This window comes from Equus caballus, chromosome 3, assembly GCF_041296265.1.
Source record: "Equus caballus isolate H_3958 breed thoroughbred chromosome 3, TB-T2T, whole genome shotgun sequence".
In the NCBI taxonomy this organism is placed as follows: Eukaryota; Metazoa; Chordata; class Mammalia; order Perissodactyla; family Equidae; genus Equus; species Equus caballus.
The window spans coordinates 94,320,879-94,335,874 of NC_091686.1; the positions used below are offsets into that span (position 1 = coordinate 94,320,879).

General features: G+C 40.7%; 1 protein-coding gene across 1 annotated transcript in view; it reads left to right on the top strand.

Moving 5' to 3' along the window:
* TLR1 (toll like receptor 1) overlaps positions 1 to 14,996 on the top strand; it is a 62,456-nt gene that overhangs the window by 27,518 nt on the left and 19,942 nt on the right. The window lies entirely within an intron of this gene.

Genomic DNA, 14,996 nt, shown 5'->3' on the forward strand with positions numbered 1-14,996 from the left:
AATTAACCATCGGGACTCATGGCATAGTCATTTATGTAAATGGAGAGAAATATAGACTTTAGTCATTGGCTGTTGAGGCCCAAGACATGGATGTGTCTGCTTGCCAAGGAAATTCAGAGCCAAATTTATTTGTAATTGGTTATTGAATAGGGCTTTTCTGGCTATCTTAGAATTTTGGCTAATGCCTCAAAGCTGACAAAGGCAGGAAATGCCACCACATTTAAAAAAGAGATGTTAGACATAGCCAGGGGGGAATTACTAAGAAATAGCAGAAAGAGACCAGTGACTATCAACCCATATTACCCATTTCCAGAAGACTAGATTCAAAAGGGTGATTGGAGAGTCATTAGTAGAGATTTTACACGTGTGGGGAGATTGCTTTGGATTTCTTCCAAAGGTAAATGAGACATTTGTGAATGATGCTTGACAAATATGGGTGCTTGATAAATATTTGTTGAATAAATGGACGAATGTTTCCCACCTGAAGAATTCAGATGGTGATAGGTTGGCTTGATCAGCCCAAAATGGCAAGATGAGGAGAGAAGGGAAGCAGCAATTGCAACCTGCCCTTCCATTATCTGGCACAGCAAAAGTATGTGAGTTTCCTGTGGGCCATGTTGATGATGGGAAGGGTAGCTGGGCTTGAGTTGTCATGATAGGGCCTCAGCTAAAAGGCAGCCTATTATGCAAGGGGACTATAGTGGTGAGAGGCCATGGGGTCATGGGGCAGAGGTGTATGGTGGGGGGTTGCTGCAAGAGGTCAACCAGAGAATGTGCCACTTGTGTCAAAGAACTGTGCAATGTGGGATCCAACCAAGGCCTCTAAATAATCCACTGATGCATCTGTGAAAAGAGCCAATATTTGGACTCTGCCGTAGTAAGAGACAGAGGCATGGTGGCCTATCTGCCTTATCCAACAGTTAACTGCAGGGAGATTTGCTCCTCTTTGTCTAATACACTCTCCTCTTGCAGTGGCCTGGGGACATCCAGAATATAGAGAAGGCAGAGAAGATGGAGGAAGAGTAAAGAAACTGACCACACTCCTTCCCCACTTCACTGCAAGAAAGGCCTGAGCAGGGGCCAAGCAGAAGTTTGAATTAGGTGTGAGACTGATGTTAAATTGGACTGACGTGGACATTTTAATGCCTGAAACACAGGTGCAATTACTAAAATGAGACATGTCACTAAAATATATGGGACCTGCCCAAGATTCAGGCTAGATCCTAAACAGATCCTGACAGGGGGAGGTTCAACAAAACCTGACTATAAGACAGTGGTTAGAGAGAAAGATAAAGCCCTTTCTTTCAGGACTTAGCTCATTCCATAAACCAGTTTCATAATTAATAATGGTAAAGAAATGAGCCTTAGTGAAATCTTATCAGAGTCATCTGGCTGCGCTAGCCCTTCCTTGTGCTTCAGGAGAGGACTTACTTTCCTTCCCTTTATGAAATGGTAAATTTCCTCAGCCTCTGTTAGACTGTTTCCTAAACAAAAATAACAACAATGATGAAGCTCAGCAAACAATCACAAACTGTGTCACACACTCTAAACGATCAGATGTTTTAAAATTGTTTCAGTGTTGCCCACAAAATATTGTTGATATTGAACATATAGAATTTTGACATTTTAACAGAATTTCACAAAGCCTGCAGTTTTTGCTTCATGAAAACACACGCATTTCAGACATGAAGATTCTATTGTAAGAGATCAATTTCTTTTTTAGATAAAGATTTTTTATCTCCAGGAATCCTCTTTCCTCTGTTGAATTCTTCTGGTTGCAAGTAGCAGATATCAACTTGAGAAAGGGGGTGTTTATTTGGAGGATACAGAGGTGTCTCAAAGAATTCAAAGGCGGGGACACAACTGAGCTCCAAGAAGGTTGGGAAGCAGAGATGGTGAACCACTCAAACTTTCTCACTATCTCCACTCTCTCCACTCCAGACCAATTAGCTGTTTGGGGGTAAGGGCAGGGATAGAGGAGTGAGGACTGGGACAGCCTGCCTCATGACCATTATCGAGAAGGCTGGAAGTCCAGGAGCAAAATGCCAGTATGTCTGGTTTCTCCTGAGGCCCCTCTCATTGGGAACAGACGGCTGTCTTCTCCATGTCCTTAGATGGCCTTTTCTCTGTGTGCACACATCCCTGGTATCTCTTCCTTTTTTTGTAAGGACGTATTGGACTAGGGCCCCACACTTATGACCTCATTTAACCCTAGTTACCTAGGTTACCTAGTTACCTCTTTAAAGTCCCCATCTCCGAGTATAGTCACAGTCTGGGGTACTACAGGGTTAGGGCTGCCACATAGGAGTTTTGGAGGGTATGCAATTCAGCCCATAACAGATGTCTATGCAGATAAACTGAAGATGTTGTGACACACGTTGTGAGCTGTCGCCAATATCCATTCTCCCTTTATTTAATACTAGAATGCACGAATTTTATCAGGGCACCTCACAACCCATCTAGAGACTACATTTCCCAGTCTCCCTGGCAGCTTGATGTGGATGCGTGACTAAATTCTGAGCAAAGGGATGTAGCTGGAACCTAAGTGCCACTCTGAGTCCTGTCTCTAAGAAAGATGAGTATGGATTCCTTCGCCCAAACGACCTTTCCACTGTCTAAGAGATAAGAACTGGAGGAGCCATCTAGAACCTGGAGATGAAAGCCTCCTGTTGATGATGTGCTCCTCAGTCTAACATTTTGTGCTGCCCATGCCAGCCTCTCCCCATGTCCTGGACTGCTCACCTCTCTTATGTGAGAGAAGTAAATTACCTTGTTTATGCCACTATACTTTGGCTCCCTTTGATACAGAATCTTTGTCTGCACCCTCATGAAGACAGACATTTACAACCCACAGATGTTGGTCCAGCCGTTGAACATTTCCTGGCTACGTACACCTATCACGAGAGGAGAGTGTGCATGTTCCACTGTGCAACCTGGAGCAGAGCACACACCATCCTGACCAAGCCACCAATACCTCTCACCTGTACGACTGCAGTAACCTCCTAACCGGCCTCCTTGCTCTTACTCTTTTTTTTCTTTTTGAGGAAGATTAGCCCTGAGCTAACTGCTGCCAATCCTCCTTTTTCACTGAGGAAGACTGGCCCTGAGCTAACATCTGTGCCCATCTTCCTCTACTTTATATGTGGGACGCCTACCACAGCATGGTGTGCCAAGCGGTGCCATGTCTGCACCCAGGATCCGAACCGGCGAACCCCGGGCCACCAAAGCGGAATGTGCGCACTTAACTGCTGCGCCATCGGGACTGCCCGGGAGTGATTGTTTTTAAAGTGTAAATTATATTAAGCCATTCTCTTGCTTCCAATGAGTTCTTAGAGTTAGAACAAAAGTGGAGTTCCTCATCATGACCTGCTGTTGTGGTCTGCCTGCCTTCCACTCTCAACTTACCTGTACGTCTCTTTCCTCTCTCTTCCTTGCCCACCACACTCCAGCGTCAATTGCCTTCTGGCTGTTCATCAATGCGCCACGTTGTTTCCCGCCTCTGTCACCTCTGCACCTGACACATGTCACTCCCTCCCTGTGATTAGTCTTTCCCTGGAGCATGCTTAGCTTGTTCTTGGCACTTGTGTCTCAGCTCAAACATCATCTCCTCAGAGAGGCCTCTCCGTAATTCCCAGTCCAAGGGGACATTCCCCCCAGACACTCTCCCCCATGTTGCTCCCCTTGGTTTTCTTTAGAGCACACATCACCTCTGAAATGATCTTGTTTACCTGTTTTCTGTTTCTCTTCACTAAACTATAAGCTCCAGGAGAACGAGAACCTTCTGTACCTTGTTCACTGCTTATCCCCAGTGCTGAGAACAGTGTGTGGCTCGTTATAGATACTGAGCAAAATCTTGTTGGATGCACGAATAGCTCTGAATGGCCGCAGGCATAAAACGTCTTTGAAGTCCTCATTTTTATCTTAAAAATCCATACGTGGAATATCCTCTCCATCCATGTTTGTGTGGTGCCTTCACATGCCCCCAATCTACTGCCACAATTTGAGAAGTTTGCCTTAATATGTTGCCAGTTCTTAACACTGTGATGAGAATAAAAATTAGGTTCCCAAATAAGATGACAGGTTAAAAGGATTGAGACATGGCAAAGCTGGTTAGGGAGGGCTGCTCAGACCAGCCCTGTTGGAAGGTCTTTGGGCAACCCTGGGGCGGCATAAGGGTCCTGGGCCTGTGGGTGGGAAGGCCCTCCAAAGGGAGGACACAGTTGGTGCAAAGGTGGAAGTGAACGGCACCATGAACAAAGAAATGATCAAATTGTCACTTTGCTGGATATATTTGTTTCCCAGGGCTGCCATAACGAATTACCACAAGCTGGCTGACTTCAAACACCAGAAACTGATTCTCTCACAGTTCAGGAGGTCAGAAGTCCAAAATCAAGGTGTCGGTAGTGTTGGTTCCTCTGGAGGCACTGAGGGAGAAATGTCCATGCCTCTCTCCTAGCGTCTGGTGGTTGCTGGCCATCCTTGATGTTGCTTGACTTGTAGATGCATCACTCCAACGTCTACCTCTGTCCTCACAGGGCAACATGGCATTCTCCTCTGAGTTTCTTCTTCTGCCTCTTATAAAAACACTTTCATCGGATTTAGGGCCCTCCTTAATCCAATATTGTCAGGTATTGGTTTGATATGATTTGAAACCCACTTGTTTATGGCTTAAATGAAGTTGTTCACATTGAGGAAGCTGTATCAGGATGTTGTCGTTGACATCTGTTGTCATCGATAAGCAGTCAGTAGCTCAGCTGTTGACCAGTGCTGTTCGGGGTTTATGGATAAGAACACGGGGAGGAGCAACTGTGGCTGGGTGACGTTTAGCCTTTAAATACCAAGGGTTTGTGAGGACTTACTCAAGGTTGTTCAGTCTGAGCAAGACAACTATTGGCTGATGTAAACAGCTCTCCAAAGACCTTCGGGCATCAGCTCCCGCTGTGGTAGGGCAACTCTTTACCAGCAGTGGGGAAAACCTTGCAGCAGCCTCGTGAAGAACGTCATCTTGCCCGCCAGCACCACTGCCTTCATCCCTACCAATGTGCTCTAGCGACAAGGGGCTTTCACTTTGCTCTGGAAGCTGGATGTCAGCTCTCGGTTGGCTACAGTGATTCTCCCAAGAATCAACTCGTAGAAAGGTACACCTCAAACTAAATTTTTTTTTTTTTTTTTGAGGCAGATTAGCCCTGAGCTAACTCCTGCCAATCCTCCTCTTTTTGCTGAGGAAGACTGGCCCTGAGCTAACATCCGTGCCCATCTTCCTCTACTTTATATGTGGGACACCAACCACAGCATGGCGTGCCAAGTGATGCCATATCCGCACCCGGGATCCAAACCGGCGAACCCCTGGCCGCCAAAGCAGAACGTGTGAACTTAACCGCTGCGCCACTGGGCGGGTCCCTCAAACTAAATTTAGACTTTCCTTCTTTCATCTCCCCTTAGCCTAGAACAATAGTGGGATTAATCTATTATTAGAGCATGTGATTTCTTTATCTATTTATTAAGAGACATTATCCTGTATATTATTGGCTTGTGAAATTATAATTCCCACAGTGACACTGTGTTAAATAAATTATTGGCAAAGAAAATCTCAGTCTCTAAGCATAATTTTTGCCTTGCAAACAAAACAATTGGTGTAGTCGGCAACCCAACCCAAAGTAATAATTAATATTGGTCAGTGCTGTGGGATGTACCCATACTCAATGTCAAATTTGAAATACAGGTTAAGAAATTATGCCAAATTTATAACTGACCAAAATCTGGTAAAGCCCACTACTGGATTGACAAAATTTAAACCTAATAAAGGCATACTTTGGAGATATTGTGGGTTCCATTCCACACCAGCGCAATAAAGTGAATATTGCAATGAAGCAAGTTACACAAATTTTTTGGATTCCCAGTGCATATAAAAGTTTGGTTACACTATACTGTAGTCTATTAAGTGAGCAATAGCATTATGTCTAAAAAAACGATGTACATACCTTAATTAAAAATGCTAACCATCCTCTGAGCCTTCAGTGAGTCATAATCTTTTTGCTGGTGGGGGGTCTTATAAAAAACACTGAGTCTGTGAAGTGCAATAAAGCAAAGTGCAGTAAAACAGGTATGTGTGTATACTTAGCATCTATGGCATCCTACTGAAGTTATAAACAGCCTGTGAGTAGACAGAATGATAGTGCTGTTATGGTTTGGATGCTAACGCTAGCCACAGTAATTATCTTAATACTGCTTTACCATATTGTAAATGATTTAGAATGTTTTATTAAGTTTCTCTGTAATAAAACATTTTGAACACTGTTTTGAAAGGCAGGAGGACAATAGCAAATATGCCTCACCATTAACCTTATCAAAATTACTCAGGAGGTGGTTTAGGGGTAGAATGGATTATATATTAATGTCTGAGGATCCCTGGAGATCTATTGAATACTTAGTCCAGAAAAAACTTAGAATTAAGGAAAATCCGGATGTTGGCCTGATCACCCAACCCAGTGAGTTATATCCTATATTAAAAAGAGCAAATAAGGAAGAAATTCCAGTGCTCTTATTAGGAGCATTAAGTAACATAGATACTAATAGGCAGAAAGGAAAACATGAGCACAAAAAAGTAATTTCTAGAGTGGAGGAAATCCACTTCTGCTCTACGGGCACAAACCCACACCCTAAGGACAATAATTATTATAATCCTTTTGCCCTGGTAAATTTAATCCACTGGAAGCCAGGCCCATGAGAATAAGCAAAACCACACTAATGATAATTTGGAACCAGTTAGGCACTGAACAGAGAGCTTATACGAGACAAGAAATGACAAAAATTAGAATGGAATTCCCACAAACTGGTTCAGACACAGAAACCCAGTGGCTATTCGATTTATGGTCCAAAGATGGACATAACCTGATCCTCACAGGAGCAAGGGTTGTGCAACTCGAACCCGTTACCACTGATGCTAAATTTAGTCAACACCTTAGAGTATTTGGAGAAAATTATGTTAATATACAAAGACTTTTGTTTGACTGGATAGCAGCAGCCTGGAGAATAAGATGGTCTATACCCAATATTTTATCCCTTAAAGCACCTGCATGGAAAACAGCAGGGGGAGCTACTAACATTATAATGAAATTAGGACTATTGACTATGATTTCTGATAGGGGACAGACACCCTCACTGCTACATGCAGAAGCAACAGAAACAATTAAAAGTGTCATCCTAAAAGCTGCACCCCGTTGGACAGAAGAGCATTATTTAAGGTATTTACAGGCACCAGGAACACAAGAGAACTGATTGACTTGATAAGAACAGCTGAGAAACTGAATCAAGATAAAAGCGATAGCTTTAACAGTAATGCATATAGACAAAACAGGCCTACACCTAATGTAAATAACCCTGACAACAAAATCTATCAGGCCTAGGCTATTTAGACCATTTAGACTACCACCCTCTAATCCTAGTTATAGAAGTAAAAACCCCAATGTAGATACTAGAAGGTACTTACAGTGGCAAAGAAACGGATAACCAACCTTTTCGGGGGAACAAACCCACATATACATCTAATAACCCATTTACTATAAATAATAACCCTTTTATTAAACCTAATCCCATTCATAGACAAGCCACTGTAGGCAAAGGAGAGGAAGACTGATGAGCCCATAGAGGGACTTGACCTTGTCTGTCTCCTGGCCCAAGCCAGAGACAATCACCCATGTGTTACAGTGGCCATATCAATAAAAACCTTTTTATAAATAAAAATACTATATATAATACTGCGTTGTTAGATACAAGATCACAAGTGACAATCATACAAGGGCATCATACTAATTTAGAAAACCTTGACAATAAAACAGGACTAATCAAGGGATTAGGAGGAAAATTAACCCCAGGGACATGGGTGCATAGATTCCTAACAATTGATAATAGACTACCCATTAAGGCTAAATGCCTTATACATCTCAATTTGGAAAACATTCTTGGAATGGATGTAATAGGGCATCATGTAACAAATAAGAATGAAACAATTCCTAAAACTAATTTGGCTATAGCAAAATGGACTGCAATTTAAATGCCTATCTGATCTGAAATAACAAATATACTCTAATACAATCTTAAGGGAAGAAAAAAATTCAGGAACACCTAAAGTAACAAATTATTATTCCTACTATTTCACTGTATAATAATCTAATCTGGCCTGTTAAAAAGCCAGATGCATCATATAGATTTACAGTAGATTATAGAAACTTAAACAAACACTCTCCCAAAATTGAGGAGCATCCCAGATATGGACACTATCATAAACAACATCACCACTGGATCTGGAACGTATACAGTAATAGATTTAGCTAATACGTTCTTTGCTATACCTGTTGATGAGGAGAACCACCCCATGACTGCATTCACATGGGAAGGTAGATAATATCAGTTTACTAGGTTACCACAAGGAAACCATAAGAACCTAGTGATATAGCCAACAACCTCCTAACAGAAGACATCCATGCCTTTCAGGAAAACACAACACACACACAAACCATTATTTCTTATATTGATGATATCCTTATTTATGGTGATAACTTGGGAAGAACAGAGTAGGGTCAAGATAGAGTTAATTGAATTCCTTACATTCAGAGGATGGACAATCAACCCAGGTAAGGTCCAAAGACACCAAACTACAGTAAAATGTGTAGGCATAATTTGGTCTTCTGAAGGTAGGAAAATACCAGACTAGTCATAAATAGTATCGATTGAAAACCAACTCTTACCACAAAAGAAGCAGCTCAGAAACTGATAGGACTGTTTGGATATTGTAAACAGCACATACCACATATGGAGATAATTTTAAAAATAACTGCAAGAGAGTGACATCAGCATCATGGCAGAGTGAACTTTCCCGGGACTCTCTCATTTCCAACATGTAACAAAAAGGAGCAACCATATTCCAAAAGAAAATACCCTAAAAGCACAAAACCTTGCAGAGACAAGTGGCCAGATGATGTAGGGTGGAGAGGCTGGAGTCCCGCTCAGAGGAGCTGGAATGGGATAAGAGAGAACTTTGCTCCCTCTCCTAAAGACTGGGATCACTGCCGCAGGAGGCCCCTAGAGGGAAGGAGTGGGGGAGGGATTGCGCATTGTGGGATCACCCAGGACTCCCTAGGGCCCTTGCAGCCTAGAGGGAAGCCCTCTAATAGGGGCTAGTGGGGGAGAAAGCTTTCACACAGGGTGGCCTCATCCAGCCAAGACCCCAGGAGACCAGATAGTGAGAGCTGATCAGGAAACCCAGGACTGCATGCAGGAGAAAGCACCCCTCCTCCAACTGGCACTGCACCATCTTGGCTGAAGTCAGAGGGCTCAGAATATGTGGCTCTTGACCCCCACCCAGAGGCACTAGGCTGTAACCACAAATGAATAATATCAGAATGAGAAAGACCCATCCTTCCAGCATCAGGCACTACATCAAATCTCCAGATCAGAGAGAAAATAACAAGCACCCAGAACTCAATCCTGAGGACTCAGAAATATGTAAACTAAAGGGGCTGGCCCCGTGGCCGAGTGGTTAAGTTCTCGCGCTCCGCTGCAGGCGGCCCAGTGTTTCGTTAGTTCGAATCCTGGGCGCGGACATGGCACTGCTCATCAGACCACGCTGAGGCAGCATCCCACATGCCACAACTAGAAGAACCCACGACGAAGAATACACAACTATGTACCGGGGGGCTTTGGGGAGAAAAAGGAAAAAATAAAATCTTTAAAAAAAAAAAAAAAAAAAGAAATATGTAAACTAAAGACAATGAATTCAAAATAGCTATCATCAAAAAACTCAATGAGGTAAAAGAGAATATAGAGAAATAATTCAACGAGTTCAGGAGCCACTTCATAAAAGAGATTGAAACTATAAAGAAGAATCAACCAGAAATATTAGAGATGAAAGACACAATGGAAGAAGTAAAACAAAATATGATTCTCTGAATGCTCATGTGGACACAGTAGAGGAGTGAGTCTGCATAATCGAAGATAGACATGTTGAAATGCTCCAGACAGAGGAGGAGAGAGAACTGAGACTAAAAAGAAATGAAGCAAGTCTTTGAGAAATATCCAACTCAATGAGGAAATGCAACATAAGAATTACAGGTATTGAAGAAGGTGAAGAGAAGGAGAATGGAGCAGAAAGCATGTTGAAAGAAATAATAGCAGAGAACTTCCCAAATCTAGGGAATGAGAGGGAAATATCTGTGGAGGAAGCTTCCAGATCTCCTAGATTTGTCAATGTAAAAAGACCTACTGCAAGGCATATAGTAGTAAAACTGGCAAAAATGAATGACAAAGAAAGAATACTCAGGGCAGCAAGGCAGAAGAAAATAACCTACAAAGGAACCCCTGTCAGACTTTCAGTAGATTTCTCTGCAGAAATCTTACAAGCTAGGAGAGTATGGGATGACATATTCAAAACTTTAAAAGATAAAAGTCTTCAGCCAAGAATACTCTATCCAGCAAAAATGTTCTTTAGATATGAGGGAGAAATTAAATCTTTCCCAGACAAACAAAAGCTAAAAGACTTCATAGCCACTAGACCCCCCCCACTACAAGAAATCCTCAAGAAGGCCCTCAAACCTGAAAAAAGAAAAAAGGGAGAAAAACACCACAAAACACAGAATAAGGAGACAAATATGTAGACAGAATCAGAATAGGATAGCAAACATTCAACTATAGCATTAGGGTAAAGGGAAGGAAAACACCAGAAATAAAGACAATCCTGTCACTTTAACCACAAACTCACAACACAAGTTGGAATAAGATATGAGAAAAATAACTTAGGAAGGGAGGAGGAAAGGGACTGAATCAGTTTCGACTAAGGAAATAAGAGGCCATCAGAAAATGGACTATCTTATATATGATATTCTGAATACAAACTTCAGGGTAGCCACTAAACTAAAAAGCAGAACAGAGACACAAAAAAATAAATAAGGAAAAATAAGGAAACACATCATTAAAAACTACATAATTCAATGGGTAGACCAAAACACATAGGACGAGAAACAAAGGAAATGCAGGAAAACCAGAAAACAAGTGATATAATGACAGCATTAAGCCCTCATACATCAATACTCACCCTCAATGTAAAGGGATTGAATTCTCCAATAAAAAGACACAGAGTGGCAAGATGGATTAAAGAACAAGATCCAACAATTTGTTGCCTCCAGGAAACACATCTCAGCTCCAATGACAAACACAGGCTGAGAGTGAAGGGGTGGAAGATGATACTCCAAGCTAATGGCAAACAAAAGAAAGCAGATGTTGCAATACTTATATCAGACAAAGTAGACCTCAAGATAAGGCAGGTAAAGAGAGACAAAGAGGGGCAGTATATAATGATCAAAGGGACACTCCATCAAGAAGAAATAGTGCTTATAAATATCTAAGCACCCAACACAGGAGCACCAAAGTTCATAAAGCAACTGTTAACAAACCTAAAAGAAGATATTAAAAATAACACAAAAATAGTAAGGGACCTCAACACCCCACTTAGATGACTGGACAGATCATCCAGACAGAAAATCAACAAGGAAACAGTGGAATTAAATGAAAGGCTAAACCAGTTGGACTTAATAGACATATATAGAACACTCCATCCAAAAACAGCAGAATACACATTCTTCTCAAGTGCACACGGAACATTCTCAAGGATAGACCATATGTTGGGAAACAAGACAAGCCTCTGTAAATTTAAAAAAATTGAAATAATAACAAGCATCTTCTTCAATCAGAATACTATAAAGCTAGAAATCAATTACAAGAAAAAAACTGAGAAAGGGACAAAGATGTGGAGACTAAACAATACACTATTGAACAAGCAGCGGATCATTGAAGAAATTGAAGGAGAAATCAAAAAATACCTGGAGACAAATGAAAATGATAAAATGCCATACCATCTCATATGGGATGCAGCAAAAGCTGTATTAAGAGGGAAATTTATCACAACATGGGCACACCTTAAAAAACAAGAAAAATCCCAAATAGGCAATCTAAAATTACACCTAACTGAATTAGAAAAAGAACAACAAAGAAAGTCCAAAGTCAGCAGAAGGAGAGAAATAATAAAAAATCAGAGCAGAAATAAATGCTATTGAAACAAAAAAGGCAGTGGAAAGGATCAATGAAACAAAGAGCTGGTTCTTTGAGAAGATAAATAAAATTGACAAACCCCTAGCCAGACTTACAAAGAAAAAAAGAGAGAAAGTTTAAATAAACAAAATCAGAAATGAAAGAGGGGAAATAACAACAGACTCCGCAGAAATACAATGGATTATAAGAGAATGCTATGAAAAACTACATGCCAGCAAAATGGATAACCTAGAGGAAACAGATAAATTCTTAGACTCTTACAACCTCTCAAAGCTGAGTCAAGAAGAAACAGACAATCTGAATAGATGAATCACAAGGAAAGAGATTGAAACAGCAATCAAAAGCATCCCAAAGAATAAAACCCCAGGACCAGACGGCTTTCCTGGGGAATTCTACCAAACTTTCAGAGAGGATTTAATACCTATCCTTTACAAGCTATTCCAAAAAATTAGGGAGGATGGAACTCTTCCTAACACATTATATGAAGCCAACATCACTCTGATACCAAAGCCTAACAAGGACAGCACAAAAAAGGAGAACTACAGGCCAATATTGCTGATGAGCATAGATGCAAATTCTCAACAAAATTTTGGCAACCCGAATTCAGCAATACATCAAAAGGATCATAAATCACGATCAATGGGATTCATACCAGGGACACAGGGATGGTTCAACATCTGCAAATCAATTAATGTGATACACCACATCAGCAAATTGAGGAATAAAAACCACATGATCATCTCAATAGATGCAGAGAAAGCATTTGACGAGATCCAACAGCCATTTATGATAAAAACTCTTAACAAAATGGGGATAGAAGGAGAATACGTCAACATAATAAAGGCCATATATGACAAACCCACAGCCAGCATCATACTCAATGGGCAAAAACTGAGCCCCATCCCCCTGAGAACAGGAACAAGACAAGGATGTCCACTATCACACTCATTCAACATAGTACTAGAGGTTTTGCCCAGAGCAATTCAGCAAGAGAAAGGAATAAAAGGAATCCAAATAGGGAGTGAAGAAGTGAAACTCTTGCTGTTTGCAGACAACATGATCTTATATATAGAAAACCCAAAAAAAATCCATTGGAAAACTAATAGAAATAGTTAACAACTACAGTAAAGTTGCAGGGTACAGAATCAACTTACAAAAATCAGTTGCTTTTCTATGCTCCAATAACGAACTTACAGAAAGAGAACTCAAGAATATAATTCCATTAGCAATTGCAATTAAAAGAATAAAGTACCTAGGAATAAATTTAACCAATGAGGTGAAGGACTTATACAATGAAAACTATAAGACATTACAGAGAGAAATGGATAATGACCTAAAGAGATGGAAGGAGATTCCTTGCTCATGGATTGGAAGAATAAACATAGTTAAAATGTCCATACTACCCAAAGCAATCTACAGATTCAATGCAATCCCTATTAGAATCCCAATGACACTCTTTACGGAAATAGAGCAAAGAATACTAAAATTCATATTGGGCAATCAAAGACCCCAAATTGCTAAGGCAATCCTGAGAAAAAAGAATAAAGCTGGAGGTATCACAATCCCTGACTTCAAAATGTACTACAAAGCCATAGTGACCAAAACGGCATGGTACTGGTACAAAAACAGGCACACAGATCAATGGAACAGAACTGAAAGCCCAGAAATAAAACCGCACATCTACAGACAGCTAATCTTCAACAAAGGTGCCAAAAACATACAATGGAGAAAAGATAGTCTCTTCAATAAATGGTATTGGGAAAACTGGACAGCCACATGCAAAAGAATGAAGGTAGACCACTATCTCACGCCATACACAAAAATAAACTCAAAATGGATCAAAGACTTGAAGATAAGTCCTGAAACTATAAAACTCCTGGAAGATAATATTGGTAGTACACTCTTTGACATCGAACTAAAAAGGATCTTTTCAAATACCATGTCCTCTCAGACAAGTGAAACGAAAGAAAAAATAAACAAGTGGGAATTCGTCAGACTAAAAAGCTTCTGCAATGCAAAAGAAACTAGGATCAAAACAAAGAGACAACACACCAATTGGGAGAAAATATTTGCAAATGATACATCCAACAAGAGGTTAATCTCCATAATATGTAAGGAACTCACACAGCTGAACAGTAAGAAAGCAAAGAACCTGATCAAAAAGTGGGCAGAGGAAACAGACATTTTTCCAAAGAAGATATACAGATGGCTAATAAACACATGAAAAGATGTTCAACATTGCTAATCATCAAGGAAATGCAAATCAAAACTACACTAAGATACCACCTTACACCTGTTAAAATGGCTATAATCACTAAGACTAAAAACAACAAACATTGGAGAGGGTGTGGAGAGAAGGGAACCCTCACGCATTGCTGGTAGGAATGCAAACTGGTGCACCCCTATGGAAAACAGTATAGAGATTCCTCAGAAAACTAAAAATAGACCTACCATATGACCCAGCTATCCTACTACTGGGTATCTACCCAAACAACTTGAAATCAACAATCCAAAGTAACATATGCACCCCTATGTTCATTGCAGCACTATTCACAATAGCCAGGACATGGAAGCAACCCAAGTGCCCATTGACTGATGATTGAATAAAGAAGATGTGGGATATATATACAATGGAATACTACTCAGCCAAAAAAAAGGACAAATTTATCCCATTTGCAATAACATGGAAGGACCTAGAGAATTATGCTAAGCAAAATAAGCCAGTCTGAGAAAGACAAACACCAGATGATTTCACTTATATGTGGAATATAAACAAGTACTTGCACAAAGAAAACAGTTCAGTAGTTATCAGGGGAAGGGGGTGGAGGGGCACAGGGGATGAAGGGGAGCTCTTATGTGGTGACAGTCAAGAAATAACGTATAAGTGAAATCTC